Below are 21,027 nucleotides of genomic sequence, written 5' to 3'. Positions count from 1 at the left end.
CATTTGAGATACCATGTTACACCCATCAAATTGGCAAAATCAATAAAACTCAATGCTATGAAAACAGGCACACTAATACACTCTTGGCATAATTATAAATTAGGTTTGTATTTTTTGAAAACAGTATGGTATTGTAGGAACCCCTTTCAGATATTTTTCTAAACTTGCATTTACACTGGTAGATGGCATCATCAGAAGGATAGCTGCTATCTTGGATTTTAGGTAAAACCTTTGGGGTCAATATACTCAACACTATAACAGCCCTCACAGATATACTTGCCATTATTAATCAGCTAGTATACTCAAATTCTGTTTAGAAAAGGTATTTATTCAAATAACATAGCAGAACAGTAGTTACAAAACATTGCTCCTACGACCTCTGGGGAACATTGTCCCACAAATACAATCATATGAATTCTTCAATCACTCCTAAAAAGTCATTACTTTTACATCTCATCATCTCTTTCCTTTTCACAACTTAAATTATGACAAAGGATTTTTGAATAATGGGTACAAAAGAACTATAAAAACGTCCATATCCTCTTACCCAAGAATACTACTATTGGAACTATAACCACGGAGACTTAATATCTAGGCTTGTGTTTGTACAAAAAAACTCCTAGTTGCATTCTTTGTGATAGAATAGAATTTAGAACTAAAGAAGGTGCCCCCAAACTGAGAAATGACTAAATAAAGACAAATAAATGTAATAGAATATTATTGTGGTACTCTTTGTAATAGCAAAGAAGTTGGAACCAAATAAGGTATCCCCAAGGTAGAGAATGGCTAAATAAATGATGGCAGATGAATGTAATAGAACATAATTGTTCCATAAGAAATGACAAAGCCAAAAAATACAAAGAAGTAATGAAAATTAAAGAAGAAGAAAGCAGAGTCCAAAGAGCAACATGCATCCAGGCTACAACCACGGAAGGAAAGACAGTAAAAACAAGAAGTCCATGTTAAATAGAAAAGAAGTTCAGAAGCAGTCCTGGGAATAAGCAAGACAATTTTGTTACCACACTATTAAAGTTAATATTCACTTTTTCTTTTGAAAGTTCTAAAAGGGAAAAAAAATGAAAAAAGAAAATACGTGAGCATATGCACACTTGTCCTCCTTCATTTGATTTCATTTTTTTATTCCCCCTTCTTTATTTACATGAACATTTCTATCTGTCAAAAGAAGATATAATGAAAATTATTGACTGTCATAAAAGTCCACAATTAGACAGTGTGCTTAATAAAATCTTCATTGAATGGACAGCAGCCTTGAGCTCCATTCACTTTAATACTCTTTCCCAGAGTAAAGATTTTTACATTTTGCAAGGAATCTCCATGCAGGGATATCCAGGAAGCAAGCACTTTTAGAGGAAAAAAGAGAAGGGTGTAAGAAGGAGATAATGTGGGACAATGGGATGAACACAACACTAACAGTCAGAAGGTCTGATTTAAAGTTCCAGCTCTTCCACTGTTACATTTGAATAAGCAATTTTCCTCACCAGCACCCCACAATTTGGTTCAGCTATAAAATGAGGGGATTAGCTGAGAGGGTTTCTAAGGTCCTCTCTAGCTTTATAAACCCAGGATTCTAAGAAAGGAAGAGTGGAAAGAAGGAAAGGAGAACAAAGTGGGAAAATAGCCTTGGGGGCAACAAGGGGTGCCTCAGAAAAGTTGAAAGTCTCAGCTTTTGTCATGATAAAAGCCTGGTCATATTCATTGCATTCATCACTCCAAGTCTTAACAATTTAAGGATGGGGGCATCTCTGATAATAATAGCTAGCATCCATATAACATTTTTAGGTTTACAAAGCATTCCATATATGTTTTCTCATTTGATTCTCACAACCCTCTAACATAGTTATTATTATGCTCGTTTTATAAGTATGGAAACTGAGGCTAAGAAAGGGTAAGGGATTTGCTATTTAGTAAGTGTTTGAGGTTGGTTATGAACTCAGGTTTTCCTCATTCCAAAGCAATCACTCTATCCACCTAGCTACTACCTAAACTATGCTATGGCAGTTTACTGTCTAAGGTGGACATGAAAAGTCAAAAAGTCTTAGTTCTACCAATATCATATAGTGAAAAGAGTGCCAGATTTGTGTTCAGACACCTGGCCTCAAGTCTCAGCTCTCATCTCTACTAGCTGTATGGCTTTGGGCAAGTCACTTAACCCCAGGAGATCTCCACTATACAACACTGGTATATAGTAATAGCTTAAAGACCCTTAATCAGGAAAAATCAGGAGTGTATGGGAACCAGCTCAAACTGGGTCAGTAGAGCTAGTTGTTAAATGTTCACTGTGAGCATTTACACCTTGGAAATAGGGAAATTCTACAAAGCAAGGCTTGATTAATTGTCTAGATTTTGTTAATTTAATTTTCTTAATTGTCTAGATTTCAGAAATAATTCAGATTAAACATTTTAAATATGATTTTATTTATTTTGTTAAATATTTTCCAATTAAAACAATTTAATATTCATTTTTCAAAATTTTGAGTTCCAAATTCTATTCCTCTCTCCCACCTACTACCCTTTGAAAAAGGCTATCAATATGATATTATCTATACATGTGAAGTCACACTAAATACATGTCCATAAAAGTTATGTTGCAAAATAACACACACACACACCAGGAAAAACAAAGTGAAATAAGTATATTTGATTTGACACTCAGAATTCCTCAGTTCCCACTCTGAAGATAAATAGTATTTTTCATCATAGATCCTTTCAAATTATCTTGGATTATTGTCTTGATCAAAGTAGCTGTTATTCCCAATTGATCATTGCACAATGCTGCCATTACTGTGTACAATGTTTTCCCAGTTCTGCTCTCTTCACTTTGCATCAGTTCATAAAAGACATCTTGGGTTTTTCTGAAACCATCCAAATGTAGTTTAAACTTAAAAATATGTCCTGCTACATATGCAGCTAGATGGCAAAGTCAGTGGATAGAGCATTAGGCCTGGAGTTAGGAACCTGAACTCAAATGTAGCTTTAAATACTTTCTAACTGTGTGACCACAGGCAAATCACTTAATCTGTTTGTCTCAGTTTTCTCAGCTGCAAAATGGGGATAATAATAACCTGCCTCCAAAGTGGCCATGAGAATCAAATGAGATATTATTTGTAAAGCACTTAGCACAGTTAATGGCACAGGACTGGTGCTATATAAATGCTAGCTATTCTTTTTTTCCCCCATAAAACCAGTTGTTAAACATTGATTAACATACCAATTGAAGGATCCAATACAGCCTATTCTAATTTTTCATGACTCTAATTGTTATGAAGATTTTCCATACATTGAGCTTAAATTAGCCCTTTAAGAAGGTTTTTGAGCTTAGTTCTATCGGTTTAGATTAGACAGAATAAGTTTAATCACTTTTTTACATTAGAACCTTTCAGATACTTGAAGACTTCTAAGTCTCCTCTTTTCCAAGTTAAATTTCCCTAGTTACTTCAAGTGATTCCCATATCCAATCAATTTCCATGTTTCCACATTGCTACCCTTACAATATCTCATATCCAAACCCTTTTGTCCCCTCACATGGTCCCCCCCTTAGTTCCCGCCCTCATCCCCTCTTCCCAGGACTATTGCAATAGCCTCCTAATTGCTTTCCTTGCTGTGAGTTTGCCTCTCTGTAATCCATCCTACACACAGCTGCCAAAGTCACATTCCTTAGCTTTGACTGCCAACTTCAGCTCAGTCTGGGCTTTAATGCTTCTGGAATTATTAGTCATCCTCAAGTATCTGCCTTTACCTTATATTTTCTACATGTCTTCCTAAAATTCATCTTGATCAAGGAAAGTTGCCTATGTGACCACATGTATCTCCCCTTTTTCCTCGTCATTGGAATTCTTTTTTTTCTGTTCTTTTGGAATGTCATACCTGAAGAAGAAGCAAATGGTGATGCAGTGGATAGAATGTTGGGCCTGGAATCAGGAAGACCTGAGTTCAAATCTAGCCTCCGACCTTTACTGGTTTTGTGGCCCTACACAAGTCATTTAATTTCTTCATCTCTGTTTCCTCAACTATAAAAAGAGGATAATAAAACAACTACTTCCCAGTGTTCTTGTGAGAATCAAAGGAAACCATATTTGTAAAAATCACTTAGCTCAGGGCCTAGCCTATAGTAGTTGCTATATGAATGTTTATTCCTTTCTCCTTTCACTACCCCCTCCCTCCAAGTCCTGAATGTGATGATTTCTCTTTTCAAACATTGGAACATTGAATCTTATCTATGTTTATCTTCTTTGTAATATGATCTCCCAAAATATAGAATACACATCAGGTTGATTAGAAAGAATTTGGGTGCCAAGCTGAGGAGTTTGGGCCTTATCCCATAAGCAATAGGGAGCCAGAGAAGGTTTTTAGGAGGAGAGTGATAAAATCAGAATTCTGGTTTAGGACATTTACTTCGGTAGCATATGCTGAATGGATTTTAGGCAAGGAGACCAATCAGGACACTATTACAAAAGTCCATGTGGGAAGTGATGAAGGCCAGAATTAAGCTGGGGACTGTGGGAATGGAAAGGATTCACAAATATCTTCTTATATATCAACATATGGTTTCATACTAAAATACTGTGTTCTAAGAGGGCATTTCAGGCTTTCTGAACAATGAAAGGAACAGCTGAGCAATTTTCCTTATGGCCTCATCCTGAGATTATGTGCCATTAGCCAAGATGTACATTTATTCAAAAAGGGAGAAAAAAAACTTTAAAAAAAAAAAAAGAAAGAAAAATACTTTTTAAAAATGCTGTTGAATAGTGATTCTCAGACAGGACAATGGTTTCTGGACCCAATCGAGCAGGAATTCATTGGCTGTCTGTCCACAGGCACTTGGATCTCAAAAATGTTTAAATCACATAATCTATGTGGAAACAGGTCCAACAAAAAAAAAATACATTTTGAAGTATGAGTCTGGATCTAATTATGTATCTCTTAACCCCAAATAGCAGAACTGGGCAACTAATTTTGAGTAATTATCTGCCCAAATATTGCAGATCCTTTGTATTTTGGTAAAAACCCTGGGTGTTTCTACACTGGCTTAGATTTAATAGATTCATGATTAATCACAGTTGAAGGTGGGGAATGCTAGTTCCTTAGAGTCATGTAACAGAATGTTACAACTGGAAGGAATCTATGGGCAGTTGTAGGCAAGCTAAGACCCATGGGCCAAATCCATCCGCCACCTGTTTTTCTATAGCTCACAAGCTTTAAAAAGGCCAGATTTGACCATAGGTCATAGTGACCCCTGTCTTAATGCACTAGAAGATGGAATAACCAGTACTGGTTTCTTCCGTAAGCTTTGGTCTAACATCAACAACTTTCTATTAGACATTTCAAATTAAATATCCTTAAATTCAATGTGAACAATTCAGAATATATTATCTGTCCTCCCCAATGTGTGTCTGTTCTTAACTTCACTACATAAACTATCTCTTATCTCTCAAATAAAGTCACTTCTTGTGTATTTTTCCTCCATGACATCCCTCAAATTTATTGCCTTTTCTCTATTGAAATAGTCACCACTTGAATGTGAATCCTCATTGCCTATTCTGGATTATGGCAACAGTCTCCTAATTGGTCTCTTTTCCTCATCTCTTCCCTCTTTGATCTATCCTCTAATCATTTGACCAAGAAGCATTCATTAAGTACCTACTATGTGCTATACACTATCCTAGGTGCTATAGATACAAGTATAAAAATTTAACTTTATGTTCCAAAGTAAGATACAAGTGCATATATAAGTTCATACATAATAAATATAAAGAGAATTAATGTGATCATACAAAAAGTAATTCAATACAAGGGAAACTAAAAGGAAGGGCACTAGTAGTTGGGAGGGTCAAGAAAAGAGCCATATAGAAGATGGATATTAAGCTTCCTTTTACAGAAAGAGAGGGACTATATAAGGAGATAAGGAGTGAGTGAATTCCAGGGATGGTCAGTGAAAAAGCCATGGAGATAGTGGAGTGTTGTGTGTAAGGAATTAAGAGAAGGCTAGTTTGGGTAGATCCCTGAGTCCAGAAGAAGAGTAATGGCTGAAGAAGCTGGAAATATATGAAGAGTCATGTTGTAAAATTTTTTAATAGCTAAAGTTCATATTTTACCATAAAGGGAATAGAAAACTACTAGAATTAAGTAGGGGAGATATATGGTGAGATATATACTTTGGTAGCAAAGTCAAATGTGCACTGGAATGGTGAGAAAGTTGAGTGGTGCCTTCAAAAAATTAGAACATTTTGAAAAAGATGAGGGTTTAAGGTGTGGTAAAGATAATGAATTTACTTTTGGATATGTAAAGTCTGAAATGTCTCTGGGATAACCTGTATACTAGACAACTAGTGATTGCATTGACATGAAAGAATAAAAGAAAATAAATTTAGATTATATAGAAATATAACAAAAAACTATAGGACACCAGAGTCAAAGAAAAATCTTACATGTAGTCGGGGAAAGCAAATCACAAAGCAAAATGCCCCAATTCAAATCATGCAAGATTACTCAGTGAGGAAGAAAAATGAAAGGACAAGCTAGAATGTAACATACTGAAAAAGGAAAGGATGGGGAAAAGGATAAATTAGCCTGAATCACTAAATTGCCTGCCTTTTACCAATGATTGTATTGTTTCATAATAAAAGAAGGATTCAATACTCTCAGACAGAAAGAGATAATATACATTGAACACTTTGAAAATTTATTTTGAAAAAAAATTGGAACTTCTTGGAAAACTGGAGAATAGTGTGGCAGAAAATAGGTGCAGATCAACATCTCACACCATGTAGCAAGATAAGTCCAAAATGGGTACATGATTTAGACATAAAGTGTGATAACATAAGCAAATGAAGAGAGCAAAGAATGGTTAACCTGTCAGATCTAAAGAGAAGGGAAGAATTTATGACTAAACAAGAGACAGAGAACATTATGAAATGCAAATTAATACTTTTGATTACATAAAATTAAAAAGGTTTTGCACAAACAAAACCAATACAACCAAGATTAGAAGGAAAACAGAAAGCTAGGAAACAATTTTTACAGCCAATGCTTCTGATAAAGGCCTCACTTCACAAATATATAGAAAACTGAGTTAAATTTATAAGAATACAAGCCAGTCCCCAACTGCAAAATAGTCAAAGGATATGAACTGGCAGTTTTCAGACAAAAAAATCAAAGCTATCTATGGACATATGAAAAAAATGCTCCAAAGCACTATTGATTAGATAAATGCAAATCAAAACAGCTCTGAAATATTACCTCACACCTATAGATTGTCTAATATTACAGAAAAAAGAAAATGATAAATGTTATTGAAGATGTGGGAAAATTAGAACACTAATTCATTGTTGTTGGTGTTGTGAACTGATCTAACCACTCTGGAGAACAATTTGCAACTATCCCAAAAGGCTAAAAAACTGTGCATATCCTTTGACCCAAAGGTTTTGGTTCCAAAGGTTTGTCATGCTAGGGTGGGAGTGGTGATAAGCGCCCACTCTCTATAAAATGCTCCAATAGCATGCGTCTCAAATAGCTTCTGACAACCGAAGCCCAACTCCTGGCCTTCTCATGGCAGAACTGTCTCCACTAACAGGAGAAGGGGTGAAGGTGAGTCACTGGCACCTTAAAACCAGTCGTTTTGGGCAGGTGGAGCTCGTTAGCCTTGGCAGGCAACCCGCCTAGGGGAAGGAACCCTGATTTTAAACCTCCGCTGCCTTGCGGCTATACTCACATATGGGAAAGGCTTCGGGAGTTAACCCCAAGGAAAAATCAGGAGTTGGAGTCCCTTAGGCAGTTGGATGTTGGACATCACATCCCTCTGGCAACACCAGCAGCAGCACTGGTGCCAAACTGTATTGGCTCTGCCTCTCCTTTGGATCCACCAATATCGCAGAGAGGGAAAACCTGCTGCATGGGCAACAGCTTGTTTTCCGTATTGATTCACACAGGCCAGCTCCCTGGAGAAGACACTCCAGCTACTCCTCATGGGATAGATACAACATGGGATGCTGTAGTTACCAGTTATAAGTCACTCAGGAGGTGTGGCTCCCATATTGGACTGCACAGCCACACTGTGGCCTGTGGCTCTTCAAGATGCTGATCCATGGTCGTTCGCGACTGGTGGAGGCCTACTACTATACTTTGACCAAGCAAAACCACTATTAGGAATCATAAAAATGAGGAAAGAGGGGCAAATAGGTGGCACAGTTGATAAAGCACTGGCCCTGGATTCAGGAGGACCTGAGTTCAAATCCAGCCTCAGACACAACACTTAGTAGCTGTGTGACCCTGTGCAAGTCACTTAATCCTCATTGTCCTGCAAAAAAAGAATAAAAAAAGAATCCACTTGTACAAAACTATTTAGGTTTAGAACTATTTGGAAATTGAGAGGGGGCAGCTAGGTGGCGCAGTAGATAGAGCACCGGCCCTGGAGTCAGGAGTACCTGAGTTCAAATCCAGCTTCAGACACTTAACACTTACTAGCTGTGTGATCCTCTGCAAGTCACTTAACCCCAATTGCCTCAATAAAAAATTTTTTTTAAATAAAAATAAAAATTGAGGGAATTCCCATCAATTGTGGAATGGATGAAAAAGTTGTTGTATATGAATGTAATAGAATACTATTGTGCAATAACAAATAATGAGCAGGTGGATTTCAGAAAAACCTGGAAAGGCTTCAATGAATTAATGCTGAGTGCAATGAGTAGATCCAGGAAAACATTGTACACAGTAACAGCATCACCGTGCCACAAAGGAAGGAAAGAAGGAGATATCTATATCTGTAGACATATAGATATAGATATAAACCTAAAAAAATTCAATATAAGTTATGCATGTGTAGTCATGCAAAACATTTCCACATTATTCTGGTTGTGAAAGAAAACAGACAAAAAAAACTTAGAAAGAGGAACTAACAAAAAAAATATATAATTCAATCTGTATTCAGATACCATCAGTCCTTTATCTGTAGATGGATTGCATTTTTCATAAGTCCTTCTGATAGCATACTGTTCATCATTTCTTACACCACAATAGGGTTCCAGCTTAATCTCATCCTACAGTTTGCTCAGCCATTCCCCAATTGATGGGCATCACCCCAATTTCGAAATCAACTTTTCTTTTAATCTATTTTAGGATACCAACCTAGTAGTGGTATTGCTAAGTCAAAGAGTATGCATGGTTTTATAGTCCTTTGACGATAGTTTTGCTCTACACAATGTCTGAATCAGTTTACAACTTTACCAAGAGTGTATTAATGTCTCATTTTCCCCATATCTCCACAATATTTGTCATATTCCTCTGTTATCATATTATCCAATCCAATAGGTATGAGCTACTACCCAGAATTGTTTTGACCTGAATCTCTTCAATCAATAAGGATTTAAGGGGACAGCTAGGTGGTGCAGTGGATAAAACACTGGCCTTGGATTCAGGAGGACCTGAGTTCAAATCCAGCCTTGGACACTTGACACTTGCTAGCTGTGTGACCCTGGGCAAGTCACTTGACCCTCATTGCCTTACAAAAAAAACAAAAAACAAATAATGAGTTAAAGGATTTTTTTCATATGACTATAGGTGGCTTTGATTATTTCATCTGAAAATTTCATGTCTTTTGATAAGCTATCAATTGTGGAATGGCTCTCTTTTTATCAATTTTCACTCAGTTCTCTATGAGTTTGAGAACTGAGGCCTATCAGACAAACTTGCTTCAATTTTTTTTCACAGTTACTATTGCTAATTGTATTATCCTCCATCCTATTCCCTCTCCTTGGTAGTCACTCTATTTTCTATCTTTTTTCACCCTTTCCATCCTCAAAAGTGTTTTGCTTCTGGCTGCCCCCTCCCCCAATCTGAGATCCCTTCTTTCACCCTTCTCCCCTTCCCCTCCTACTTTCCCACAGGGCAAGATATATTACTATACCCAATTGAATGTGTATATTATTCCCTCTTTGAGTCAATTCTGAATAAAGGAAGGCTCACTCACTTACCCACACCTCCTCCATCTTCCCCTCCACTCCATATGTTTTTTCATGCTTTTTTATTTTATGTAAGATACTTTACCCCATTCCACCTCTCCCTTTCCCTTTCACCCAGTGCATGCTTCTCAGCCCTTAATTTTATTCTAAAGACGCCATGATGGGGCAGTTAGGTGGTGCAGTGGACAAAGCACCAACCAGCCCTGGACCCAGGACCCGAGCCTAAATACAGCTTCACATGTCTGACACTCACCGGCTGCATGACCCTGGGCAAGCCACCCAACCATGACTGCACCACAAAAACAAAATGATAAAAAAATACTTTACAGATATCATCCCTTCAAATTCAAATCTCAACTGGGCCCTCTGTCTAAATATACTCCATTCAGCTGCACTAATAATGAGAAAGTTTTTATGTTAGAAGTATCATCTTCCCATGTAGGAATGGAAACAGTTTAACTTTGTAAGATCCCGCATGATTTCTTTTTCCTGTTTACCTTTTTTATACTTCTCTAGGGTCTTGTATTTGAAAGTAAAATTTTCCATTCAGTTCAGGTATTTTTGTCACAAATGACTGAAAGTCCTCTCTTTCCTTGAATTCCCACTTTTCCCCCTGAAAGATTATACACAGTTTTGCTGGGTAGGTGGTTCTTGGTTGTAATCCCAGTTCCTTTGCCCTCCAGAATATCATATTCCATGCCCTCCAGTCCTGTAATGTAGAAGCTGCTGGATCTTGTGTTATCCTGATTGTAGGTCCACAGAACTTGAATTGATTCTTTCTAGCTGCTTGCAATATTTTCTCCCTGACCTGGGAGCTCTGGAATTTGGCTATAATATTCCTGAAAGTTTTCCTTTTGGGATCTCTTTGAGGAGATGACTGGTGGATTCTTTTTCTTTTTTTTAGCAACAAACATTTATTTTACTTTTCATTTACATGTAAGGGTAGTTTTCAACATTCATTTTCATAAGATTTAGAGTTCCAAATTTTTCCTCCCCCTCCCTCCCTTTCCTCCCCCCTCCACAAGATTGCAATTAGGTTATATAAATACAATCCACAAGTGTTCTTTTTATCAGTTCTTTCTATAGAGGTGCATAATAAGCATCCTCATTAGTTCCTTGGGATTGTCTTGGATCATTGTACTGCTGAGAGTAGTTAAGTCATTCACAATTGCTCACTGAACAATAATGCTGTCACTACACACAATGTCCTCTCAACACTGCTCACTTCACTATACATCGATGTTCATTAGTCTTCCAAGGTTTTTCAGAATCATCCTGTTTGTCATTTCCTGTAGCACAAAACCATTTCACTACAATCATATAACACAGCTTTGTCCATCATTCCTCAATTTATGGACATTCCCTTGATTCTCAATTCTTAGCCTCCACCAAGAGTTGCTATAAATATTTTTTGTACAATTTTCCCCCTTTTCTCTTTTTCATGATTAGTATTGTTAACTGTTTCCCTTACATCCTATTCCCTTCTCCCATGATAATTATTCTATTATCCATCTTCTTTCATCCTATCACTCTTCAAAAGGGATTTGTTTCTCTGTCCCCTCCCCCACTCTGCCCTTCCTTCTTTTGCCCCTCTCTCTTTATCCCCTTCCCCTTCTATTTTCCTGCAGGGTTAGGGAGATTACTCCACCCAATTGAGTGTGTACATTATTCCCTTCCTTGAGCCAATTCTATTGAGATTGAGGTCTTTGAGCCAATTCTGATGAGTGTTAGGCTCATTTACTGCCCAGATTAAATAGATTACTCCACCCAGTTGGGTGTCTATTAGTTGCTCCTAGAGGCAGCTTTGATGAGTTTAAGATCTTTGAGCCTTTTCTGATGAGTGTAAAATTCATTTACTGCCCTGCTCTTCTCCAATCTCTTCCCCCACTCTATAAACCTTTTCCTGTTACTTTCATGTAGGATTTGACTTCTGCCCTTGCCCCTCCCCAGTGAATTCCCTTCACCCCTCAATTTAACCCTAAAGATGTTATAATCTAGTGAAGTGACACAGTAGATAAATCATCACCCCTGGACCCAGGGGGATCCCAGACAAAACCCGGCCTCAGACACAAGACAGTCTCCCACTGTACGACCCCAGGTATGTCCCCCAGCTCCAATTTTTTTATGGTTCTCTAGGGTCTTGTGTTTTAACATCAAATTTGCCTTCAGTTCTCGTCTTTTCATCACAAATATCTGAAAGTCTTCTTTTTCATTAAAGTCCCATTTTTTCAGCTGAAAGATAATGCTGAGTTTTGCTAGGTAGGTAATTCTTGGTTCTAATCCCATTTCTTTTGCTCTTTGGAATATCATATTCCATGCCCTCCAGTCCTTTAATGTAGAAGCTGCTAGATCTTGTGCTATCCTGACTGGGGCTCCACAGTACTTGAATTCTTTCTTTTTGGCAGCTTGCAATATTTTCTCCTTGACCTGAGAGCTCTGGAATTTGGCTATAATATTCCTACGAGTTTTCTTTTTGGGATCTCTTTCTGGAGGTGATCAGTGGATTCTTTCAATTTCTATTTTAGCTTCTTCTAGAATTTCAGGGCAATTTTCCCTGAGAATATCTTGGAAGATCGTGTCTAAGCTCTTTCCTTGATCACGCTTTTCAGGTAGACCAATAATTTTCAATTTATCTCTCCTGGACCTATTTTCCAGGTCAGCAGTTTTTCCAAGAAGATATTTCACATTGCCCTCTATTTTTTTTATTCATTTGGATTTGTTTTATTGTGTCTAGGTTTCTCATGAAGTCACTGGCTTCCATTTGTTCAATCTTAATTCTTAGGCAATTATTTTCATCAGAGAGCTTTTGAACCTCCTTTTCCATTTGACTTTTCAAGCTCTTGACTTTTTTCTCATGTCTTTCCTGCATCACCCTCATTTCTCTTTCCATTTTTTCCTCTACCTCTCTAACTTTATCTTTAAAGTCCTTTTTGAGCATCTCTATGACCTGAGACCAATTCGTATTTTTCTTGGAAGCTTTAGATAGATATAGGGGCCCTGATGTTGACCTCTTCCTCTGAGGGTGCCCCTTGGTCTTCCTTGTTACTGAAGAAACTTTCTATGGTCCTCTCCTTTCTCTGTTGGCTCATCTTCCCTTTCTTTTACTAGACTTTTAACTCCTTAAAGTGTGACACTGTTTCCAGGCTGCAGTATCCCAAGCTTAAGATGTCCCAGGTGGTATGATTTAAGGAGAATCAGGTTCTTCCTTTGCCCGGCCTGTTTCCTTGTCCTAGATGACCCCAGACCAACTTGCCAATCAACCAGCTTTGTGTGTTGTGGTTGTTATCTCCAACGAGCCTGTGCCCCTTCCCCACCTGGGCCACTGCTACTCGAGCCTACCTCCTGGTTGTCAGTAGGGGTGAAAAATCCAAGTTCTGCCTCCTTAGCACCAGCATAGACCCCTGTAGTCTCTCCCCTGCCTAGGGCTCAGCCCACTCACCAGACTGTGAGCTTAGTTCCAGACAACACTGGCGCTTCAGCTGATTCAGAAACTCTGGGGGTCTGCTTCTCTGGTGAGGACTTCCTGAGACTGGATCTGTGTCAGGGTGACTGTGGAGTTGGGTTCAACTCCTGTATCAGCACAGCAGCTTCCTCCTTCTGACCTTTCAAGCTGTTCTTGGTTAGATGATTTGAGCACATTCTTCTGTGAGTTTTGCCACTCCAGGTATTTTCCTATGGTGTTATTTGGATGTTTTTTTGAGCGATCGTGTCATGAGTTTGGGAGCTCACTGCCTTTCCTCCACCATCTTGGCTCCCACTGGTGGATTCTTTACATTTCTATTTTACCTTCTGCTTCTAGAATATCAGGGCAATTTTCCCTGACAATTTCTTGGAAGGTGATGTCTAAGCTCTTTCCTTGATCATGATTTTCAGGTAGTGCAATGATTTTTTAAATTCTCTCTCCTGGATCTATTTTCTAGGTCAGTTGTTTTTCCAAGAAGATATATTGTTCTACCTTCTATTTTCTCATTCTCTTGGTTTTTGTGTCTTGACTTCCCATAAAGTCATTAGCTTCCATTTATACAATCCTAATTTTTAAGCAATGATTTTCATCAGAGGGCTTTCGTACTTCTTTTTCCATTTAGCCAATTTGGCTTTTCAAGCTATTGACTTTTTTTTCATGACATTCCTGCTTCTCTCTCATTTCTCTTTCTATTTTTCCCCTACCTCTCTTTATTTTTGAAGTCCTTTTTGAGCTCTTCCATGGCCTGAGATCAATTAATATTTTTCTTGGAAGTTTTGGATGTAGGAGCTTTGATGTTGTTATCTTCTCAGGATGTATATTGATCTTCCTTGTCACCAAAAAAACTTTCTAGGGTCATCATTTTTTTTCTGTCTGCTCATTTTCCTGGCCTATGCCCTCACTTTTAACTCCTTATTAAAGTGGGGTACTGCTTCCAGGGCACACTTCTCCAAGCTTCAGGGGGTGTCAGGTGGTACAATTTAAGGAGAGGCATATTCTACACTCCCCTGGCCTATGCACAGGCCTGCTTGCTCTTTAACCTGGGAACATAATCCTATTTCACTGTGGTTGCAAGCTCAGGAATGCCTGTACCCCTCTCCAACCTAGCTTGCCTCTCAAGACTGTTACCTGGTCCTGAGCACAAGCAACACAATATAGTTCTGCCTCAGCACGAACAGTGACCCCTTCAATGTCGCCCTAGCCAACAATTCAACCCCCTCACCAATCCATGAGCTGAGTACCAGAAGTAGCTGCTGCCTCAGCTAATTCCCTGATTCTCTGGGGCTGAGGCTGGGTCTGCATGGTGTGGCTCCGGTCTATACTCCACTCTCACCTCAGTACAACGGACTTTTACTGCCAACCTTTTAAGTCATCTTTGGCTGGAAAATTATCTCACCCCATACTTTTTTTTGGGTTCTGCTGATCCAGGAATTGTTTTATGGAATTATTTGAAGGGATTTGGAGGGATTTGAGAGAGAGATCCAAGGAGTCATTGCCTGTCCTCCACCATCTACTCAATGGTTTTCTTACTTTTACTTTTATTAATCTTTCCTTTGGTTTTCAGGATTTCCAATTTTGGTATTTACTTAGAGATTTTTAATTTGTTTTTTTCCCTAGGTTTTCTTTTTAGTTGCACATTCAATTTATTGATCTACTCTTTCTCTCTTTTATTGATATACATGTTTGAAAAGATCGCTTTTCCCCTAAGTACTACTTTGGCTTCATCCCACAAGTATTAGAATGTTGTGTCATTGTTGTCAATCTCTTTACTCAAATTATTTATTGTTTCTCTGATTTGTTCTTTGAACCACTCATTCTTTAGGATTAAATGATTTGGTTTCCAATTAATTTTTAATCTATGCTTCCATGGCTTTTTATTGAATATAATTTTTACTACATTTTCATCTGAAAGAGGTGTTTTTAATATTTCTTCTTTTCTGAATTCAGTCATGAGGTTTTTATGCCCTAATACATGGCCAATTTTTGTGAAGCTGTCATCTATAGCTGAGAAAAAGATATACTTGCTCCTAAAGAAGCCATATCCCAGGTGAACACTCACCCCATAGCAACTGAATTTGTATTTAAAAGAATGCTTTGGAGGGGCAGCTAGATGGCGCAGTGGATAGAGTACCAGCCCTGGAGTCAGGAGTACCTGAGTTCAAATCCGGCCTCAGACACTTAACACTTACTAGCTGTGTGACCCTGGGCAAGTCACTTAACCCCAATTGCCTCACTAAAAAAAAAAATGCTTTGGAAGCTGGTGGAGGAAAGGCAGTAAGCACTCAGAACTCCTGACACAATTACTCCAAATGCCCTCAAAACACAGCCATAAGACAACTCCTTGGGTATCAGAACTCACAAAAAGGTAGGCTGAGAACATTTTCCAGCCAAAGCCAGCATTGGCAGGAGGGGGCTACTGTGCCATGGTGGGAATGGAGTTCAACCCCATGGTTGTGCTCACAGAGATCCAGCACCAGGCAGACCGCACCAGAGAAATTTCTCTCTGGAGCCTACAAATCAGCTGCAGCACCAACAACGCCTGGAACTAAGCTTCTGTTCTGGTGAGGGGGCTAAACAGCTGTCTGGGGGTGAAACTACAGCTGTTTCTGCAGGAATTGAGAAGGAATTTGGGGTGGCCTACCCCAGTGTGGAACCAGGAAGAAACATTGAGCAGAGGAGTCCCAGGTGGGGGAGTGGAGCAGACTCATCAGAGCTAAGAAACAAAGAAAACAAAATTTTGTTTTCTGGTTAATTAGCAAGTTGGCCTGGGGTTATTTACAGCCTATCATAGGCCAGGCAAGTGAAGAACCTACCCCTCCTTAAATCATACCTTCTGGGACCCCCTGAAGCTTAGGACAGTGCGGCCTGGAAGCAGGACTTCACACTAAGAAATAGTTAAAAGTCAAGAAATAGCCTGGCAAGATGAGCAGGCAGAAAAAGGTGTGAACCATAGAAAGTTTCTTTAGTGACAAGGAATATTGAGGTGCTCCCTCAGAAGAGGAGAGCAATGTCAGGGCTCCTATATCTAAAGTTTCCCAGAAAAATATAACTTGTTCTCAGGCCATAAAGTATCTCAAAAAGGACTTTGAAGATAAAGTAAGAGAGGTAGAGGAAAGAATGGAAAGAGAAATTTGAGTGATGCAAGAAAGTCATGAGAAAAAAGCCAAAAGCTTGAAAAGCCAAATGGAAAAGCTCTCTGAAGAAAATAATTGCCTAAGAATTAGGATTGAACAAGTGGAAGCTAGTGACTTTATGAGAAACCAAGACAAAATAAAGAAAATCCAAATTAAAAAAAAAAAAGATGGCAATGTGAAATATCTTCTTGGAAATACTGCTGACCTGGAAAATAGATCCTGGAGAGATAATTTGAAAATTATTGGACTACCTGAAAACCATGATCAAAATATAGGCTTAGGAGTAGCTAGGTGGCATAGTGGATAGAGCACTGGCCATAGAGTCAGGAGGACCTGAGTTCAAATCCAGCCTCAGACACCTAACACTTACTAGCTGTGTGACCCTGGGCAAGTCACTTAACACTAATTGCCTCACCAAAAAATTTACAAACAAAATATAGGCTTAGACATTATCTTCCAAGAGATTGTTAAATAAAATTGCCCTGCTATTCTAGAAGAAGACGGCAAAATAGAAATTGAAAGAATCTATTGATCACCTCATGAAAGAGATCCCAAAAGGAAAACTTCCAGGAATAGTATAGCCAAATTCAAGAGCTCCCAGGTAAAGGAGAAAATATTACAAGCAGCCAGCAAGAAAAAATTCAAATACTGGGGAGCCATGTTGAGAATGGCAAAGGGTCTAGCAGCTTCTTCATTAAAGGATTGGAGGACATGGAATATAATATTCTGGCGGGCAAAGAAATTGAGATTACAACCAAAAAATTCCCTACTCAGAAAAAACTGATTATAATTTTTCAGGGGAAAGATGGGACTTCAATGAAAAAGAGGACTTTCAGTAATTTGTGATGAAAAGACCTGAGCTGAATTGAAAATTTGACTTTCAAATGTAAGACCCTAGAGAAGCATAAAGAGGTAAACAGGAAAAAGAAAACATGAGGGATGTTAAAAGGTTAAACTGTTTACATTCCTACATCAGAAGATGATATGTCTATATCATAAGAGCTTTCTCAGTATTAGGGCAGATGATAGGAATAAATTTAGACAGAGGGCACAGGTGGGAGTTGATGATAAAGGGATCATATCTGTAAAACATTTCTTTGTTGTTTATCTTTTTGTGTGTGAGTGTGTGTGTGGGGGGGTTGGTCAGGGCTGGTGAGTGTCTTGTGTTTGAGGCAGCTCAGGTCCTCCTGGGTCCAAGGTGGGTGTTTTGTCCACTGTGTCACCTAACTGCCCCATGATGACATCGTTTGGGTAAAATTGAGGGGAGAGAGCCTAGGGGAGGAGGAAGGGAGAGGTAGAATGGGGTAAAATCTCACATGAAAGAAGCAGGAAAGGGCTTATGAAGAGGGAGGAAAGATGGGGGAGGAGTGGGACAGTGAAGGAACCTTACACACAACAGAATTAGCTCAAAGACCTTAATCTCATCAGAGTTGGCTCAAGGAGGGAAAAATATACACACTTAATTGGGTGGAGTAATCAATCTAACCCTGAAGGAAAGTAGGAGGGGAAAGGGATAAGGAGGAAGGGGTGAAAGAAGGGAGAGCAGAGTGGGGGAAGGGGTAGTTGGAAGCAAAACATTTTTGAGGAGGGATAGGGTAAAAGAAGATAGAAAATAGAGTAAATATTATGGGAAGGGAATAGGATGGAGGGAGTTAACCATAGTAATTGTGAAAAAAACAATTTGAAGCAGAGGCAAGAGTAATGTTAGATGATTATTGATGATGGTGATGGATTATTGGATTGATGGTGATTGGAGAAAGATGAGGAATGACTGATGAGGATTGATTGGTGATGAGGACTGATTGTTGATGATTAGGATTGAATAAAGGAGATGAGGATTGATTGACAATATGAGGATTGACTGAGCACGATGATGAGGATTGATAGGTGTTGAATTATTTATGATTGATGATGATGGTGGCAAAACATATTGTCCTTACTTTGCTGGGCTATTGTAAAGAAAATGCTTTGTCAAGTGTAGGGTACTATACAAATGTTATCTATTACTGTTGCAAGAATCAACCTCATAGTTTTATTGTAAGGAAATTTCTCTTTTAAGTACTATATAAATGTAGTTAACTATTTTTTAAATTATGCTATCAGAAAGACCTGGAAGGACCTGCATGACCTGATGCAAAGTGAAATGTACTGTATACAAAATAACAGTAATATTGTGAGATGATCTGCTATGAATGACTCAGTTTTTTGGAGCAATGCAATGATTCAAGACAATTCTGAAGGTCTTATGAAAAATGCAATCCATCTACAGAGAAAGAACTGGTGGTATTTGAATACAGATTGAAACATATTTTTTTTTAGTTACTTTATCTGAAGTTTTAATTTTGTCTATTTTCTTTCACAACCTGGCTAATGTGGATATGTTTCACATGACTGCTCATGTATTACTTATATTGAATTTCTTGATTTCTTGGGCCAGGGGAGGGAGGGAGGAAAAGAATTTGCAACACAGTTTTTTGTAAAAAAAATTCATATTAAAATTTGTATTTTACATGATATTTGGAAATTAAAATTCTGAATATTAAAAAGAAAGAAAAAATATATACTCATTTCTATTTCCTTTCATTTTTCTCTAGAGTGCTATCATATTTTCCTAAAATTTAAACATTCTGCTTGACATCTTTTTAAAAATTTTATGATTAGATTTATCTAGATATAATAGGGGAAATTTTAAGTCCCCCACTAGTACAATTTTACTGTCTATTTATTCTTATATTTCATTTAACTTTTTTTCTTTAAAAATTTCAATGCTATTCCTTTGGTGCATATATAGAGAGTATTTGTATTACTTTTTGTCTATGTTTCCTTTAAGAAAGCTGTAGTTTCTCTACTCATCTCTTTTAATTGGGTATATTTTTGCTTTTGCTTTGTCTGAGATTATGGTTGCAACCCCTGCCATTTTTTTGTTCAGCTGAAGCATAATAGATTCTGCTCTAGACCCCATTTTTAATCCATTGCTTCTCTCTCTATTTCAAGTGTTTGTTCTAAACAGTATATTTTTGGATTCTGGTGTCTAATCCATTTTTCTGTCTACTTCTGTTTTGTAGGTCAGTTCATCCCATTCTCATTCAGTTATTATTACTGAATCTATTTCCCTCCATCCTATTTTCTTCTGTTTATCCTTCTCCCTCTCTCTTTATTCTGTCCCTCCTCTAAAATCTGTTTTTCTTTTAAACAATGCCTTATTTTATTTGTCCTCCAGTTTATGACACTCCCTTTCTTCTATCTTCTTCCCCTCCTCATTTGCTGTTTAAGATAGATTTCTATTACTAATTTTATGTGTATATTTTTTTCTTTGAACCAATTTAGATATATGTTACAAGCATTGGCTTCCACCCCCACACTTTCCCCCTCCACTGTAAAAGCTCTTCCTTGCTCACCTATTTTATATGAGATAATTTTCCTCATACTTCCTCACCTTTTCCCATTCTTCAAGGTCATCTCTCTTTCGTGCCTATTTTTATATACCATCCCAAAATAATAAACTCACTCCTGCACCCTCTTTCTACATAGAATGCTTCTAACTGCCATAATAATGGTAAAGTTCTTCAAAGTTACGTATATCTTCCTCCCATATAGAAATGTAAACAGTTTAACATTATTGAGTCCCTTATGAGATTTCCTTTATCTTTTTATATTTCTCTTTAGTCTTGTATTTAAAAGTCAAATTTACTCTTCATCTCTGTTCTTTTCATCCAGAATGTTTGAAAGTTCTCTATTTCATTAAATATCCATTTTTCCCTTGAAGGATTACACACAGTTTTTCTGGGTAGCTAAAAGCCAGTTGTAATCCCAGTTCTTTCACCTTCCAGAATATCATATTCAAAGCCCTTTACTCTTTTAGAACTGTAAGTGCTAAATCTTGTGTGAATCTGACTGTAGCTCCATTGTATTGGAATGGTTTCTCTATGGAAAGTGAAGTATTTGCAACCTGGAAACTTTAACTTTAGTGAGATTTTGTGCTGCTTTTACCCTTTGATTAATTCTGCTTCTTTGGAAAGTTATGTTCATTAATAAATTTTTGTATCTCTTTTTCCTTTTGGCCAATTCTATTTTGAAGGTGTTCACTTGAGTAATTTTGCGCCTTTTAAAATCAAGCTGTTAATTGTCTTTTCATAATCTTATGCCTTTGTTTTCACTTCTTTATCTATTTTTTATCTACATATATGATTTCATTTTGAAAATAATTTTTATCTCTTCCACAAATTCTTTTGGGGGTTGTATCTAATTCACATTTTTCTTTGAGGCTTTGTTTATAGCTCTTTTGAATTCATTGTCTTCTTCTGAGTTCATCTTGATCTTCCTTGTCAACATAGCAGTTTTATCATCAGGTTGTTTTGTTGTCTGCTCATTTGTGTTTTGTTTTGGTTTTTGGTTTTTTTGGCAGGGCAATGGGGTTAAGTGACTTGCCCAGGGCCACACAGCTCATTTGTAAATA

The sequence above is a fragment of the Dromiciops gliroides genome, chromosome 2, assembly GCF_019393635.1.
Source record: "Dromiciops gliroides isolate mDroGli1 chromosome 2, mDroGli1.pri, whole genome shotgun sequence".
Taxonomy (NCBI): domain Eukaryota; kingdom Metazoa; phylum Chordata; class Mammalia; order Microbiotheria; family Microbiotheriidae; genus Dromiciops; species Dromiciops gliroides.
This window is presented reverse-complemented; position numbering follows the sequence as displayed.